We start from the raw sequence: 3,474 nt of genomic DNA, 5'->3' as shown, positions 1-3,474 counted from the left end.
ATAGAGAGAGAGAGAGAGAGACAGATATATATATATATATATATATATATACACAAACATACACACACACCATTCACGCACTTAGTCGGTTTTAAACCATGGAGGATGATGTGCTGCTCAGGTAAGATTCGAACCCATCTCTGCTGTATTTTCTTTATCACTTTCTTTTTTGCTTACACGATTGGTTTTTCCCTGTCCATCCCCCAATGCCGTTTCAAATGTCCCCTCTGTCCACCCCATTATTGTCCTATCTCGATCGGTCGGTCGGGATGCTCGCACACCCCTTTCCTTCCTCTACAAGTCCAGCAATCGCCCTTCATAGTGCCTGGTGGTGTTTTTTTTTTCTGCGCCCCATCCTTGTCCCTAGCATATTTTTTTCGGTGTGACACACCCGATTCAGCTAGCGTGTGTATGACCGGGTATATGTAAGCATGTATGTGTATATAGTATAGATCTATACATATATCTACATATTGCTGTATAATTATGTTATATATAGCGTGTGTGTATATGTATGTACAAAATCGCCAAATTTATAGTAATAATACTCTAATTATGTGCATGTATGTTGAAAATATAAATGAAAGTGTGTAGGAGAGAATGTATATATATATATATATATATATATATATATATATATATAACCTACGTGTAACGCTCGATAGTGTGTTTGTATATATATATGTGTATATGTATATATACATGATATACACACTGATGATACATAAATTGTGTATGTACTTGTATATATGTGTATGACTGATTATATATACAATGTGTTAATAGAAATATGACTATATCAGTATATGTGTATAAATTATATGAGAACGTACGTTTGCGTAAACCTCCGGAATACGTGCGCGTGCTTGTATGTGTGTATATTAGTATGTGTATGATGTGTCTGTATTCGTACCTATATGTGTGTGTATATATATATATATATATATATGGGGTGTGTGTATGTATGAATGAAAAAAAGACATGCTTGTCTAATTGTAGTTACATCGGGGTAGAGACGTTTCCTTAGATATAAATGTATCTATATATACTGTCTATATATACACTCACACACGCATATATGGTTGTGTATGTGAACGTGTGTATATATTATGTTTATGTGTATATTTGTGAATATAATTATGGATGTGCGTGTACGGTATATAGATATATGTGTATGTATATATACATATATATATATATATATACACACACACACGCATTATGCAGTAATATATACACGTTAATTATATTCATCTATATATATGAATATAATTATAGATGATAACTATTATATATATAATGGTGTGTGTATATATAGCTACACGTCTACTGTACATAATTATCTGTGTGTGTGTATATATATATATATATATATATATATATATATATATGTGTGTGTGTGTGTTTGTCATACATACATATATACATGGCATATATATATATGCTCATATTCACACACACACACACTCTGTTTTCTACACATCCATCCATTAACAAATGCCGCCTCATCTCTGCACAACATGGCCGAATCCACTCCCCTTCCCCCTCTCTTTTATGTTTATCTCTATCGCATTTTATCTTTCTCTCTTGTTTTTGCTTCTTTCACCTTTCTCTTAATCTCTCTCTTATATTCCCCCTCTCTCTCTTTCTATCTACCTACATATATTACCATTTACCTTTATGTCTTCTCTCTCTCTCTCTGACCTGTCTTTACAACTCTCTTTCTCATCGATGTATCTATCTACATCCTATCTCTCTCTTGTTGCTGTATCTTTCTCCATCCTCTCTCACCCCAACCCTTTCTCTTTCCCTATTTCTATTATAATTTCTCATCCGACTTAATCTATTCCCCTTTCCCCCTCCCTAATAATTTCATCTCTATCTAGTTCTCTACCCTCCGCCTCCTTCTTCGCTCTTTCTCTATCTCTCTCTCTCTCTCTCCATCCTCCTCCTCCTCCTCTCTCTATTTGTTGCTTCTCTCCTCACCCCTCACACTGTCGGCCATTCGACTGTGGCAATGTTTGTTGCTGTTTAATAGAAAATGGTTGTCGGTTGGTATGAAAGGTGTGGTTCTAGTGTTGTTTGTTAGTGGCGGATTGCAGTGTCGGTGTGGTGTGGTGTCATCTGACGGACCTGTTGTGATGTGGTGTAAGTTAGCTTAGCGTGTGTTGTACGACACCGAGCCTCGCTGGACATTTAAGCAGCAGGGTGTTCTTATAACCCCTGGTCGACCCTAACGAGCATGCCTGTGTTTGAAAGGCATTCTAGCCATCAACCATCTTGTCTTTTACTCTTTTTTTTTTGTGACATTAATGTATCTAGGACTACATTATCCGAAGTGTATATACGTTTGGGGGGGGGGGGATTCTTTCTCTATTCTTTTAACACGACACGGCGTGATTTACGGGAAAACTGGCTGCTATTTCTAGCAGCTTTAACGTTGTTGCTCTTCGTGTTGTTTAGGCTCTAACCTCAAGATCAAAGAGTCTTCCAAACAGCCAGCCGTGACCATCCCGATTTTGTTCTAGGGAACCTAGAACTGCATCTCTAACGTGTCACATTCTTAGAATAGGACGTGATTTGAGGGAGATAAAATTGCTATTTCTGCTAGCTCTAATTACCATGTAGAGGTTTCCTCCTTGACACACGCATATTAACGTGTGTGTGTGTGCATATAACAGTAGGATGTCATTTGAGAGTGATTTCGCTTCTATTTCTGACAGTTGTAGCTACCATGCAGTTTTTTCCGCGTTGACACTAATATTGACATACATATAACAGAACAGTGTGATTTGAGGGAGGTTTGGCTGATATTTCTACCAGTTCTAACTACCATGTTGTGATCTCTTTTGTTTTCTCATGCATATACCCATACATTAGACAGTTCGGTGTGATTTGAGGGGGATTTGGTCGTTATTTCTAACAGGCCTCGCTCCCATAAAGAGGTCTCCCTCGGTGACTCATACATTGTACAGCAGGGTGTAATTTGAGGGAGATTTGGCTGCTATTTCTACCAAATCTAGCCACCATGTACAGCTCTCGCCTTGACATATATATACGTCTATAAGACTGTGATTTGAGAGGTTTAGCTGCAATTTTTAGCATGCCGAAGCATCACATAAACACCCATCCCATTTTTCCAGGCGAATTAAAAATCCCTTAAGATTATTTCCCTAAATCTATCAGTACTATCCCTTGTTTTTAAACCAGGTTAGGGTTGTCCTTTTGTTTAAACTGCAACAGCCAAATCCATGCTGCAAACTACCTTCAAGGTTCGAAGGAAATTTGGAAGCTTTTTTTCAAGCCAGTCTAGCGACTTATTCTAGGTTTCCTGTGAACTAATCTGGCCACGGCGTGTCTGTGTACGTATGTTTGTAGAGATATGTATGTTCACACACATATACGTCTATATAGTATACAAATAAACATACATATGTTTGTGCGTGTGTATACGTGCACGGGTAGAGATGGACT

The 3,474-nt window shown here is 37.6% G+C and overlaps 2 protein-coding genes across 2 annotated transcripts in view; both read left to right on the top strand.

Annotated features, from left to right (window-relative positions):
• LOC106875786 (platelet binding protein GspB-like) overlaps nucleotides 1–3,474 on the top strand; it is a 106,537-nt gene that overhangs the window by 84,106 nt on the left and 18,957 nt on the right. The gene's annotated exons all lie outside the window — the stretch shown is intronic.
• Nucleotides 3,348–3,474, top strand: part of LOC106870586 (acyl-protein thioesterase 1) — a 304,640-nt gene continuing 304,513 nt past the window's right edge. The window contains exon 1 of the mRNA XM_052977463.1: nucleotides 3,348–3,352. The gene's annotated coding sequence lies outside the window, so the exon portion shown is untranslated. The remainder of the gene's footprint in view (nucleotides 3,353–3,474) is intronic.

This window comes from Octopus bimaculoides, chromosome 28 (genome assembly GCF_001194135.2).
Source record: "Octopus bimaculoides isolate UCB-OBI-ISO-001 chromosome 28, ASM119413v2, whole genome shotgun sequence".
NCBI lineage: Eukaryota > Metazoa > Mollusca > Cephalopoda > Octopoda > Octopodidae > Octopus > Octopus bimaculoides.
Note: the sequence above shows the minus strand (reverse complement) of the source record. Positions and strands in the feature narration are given on the sequence as shown.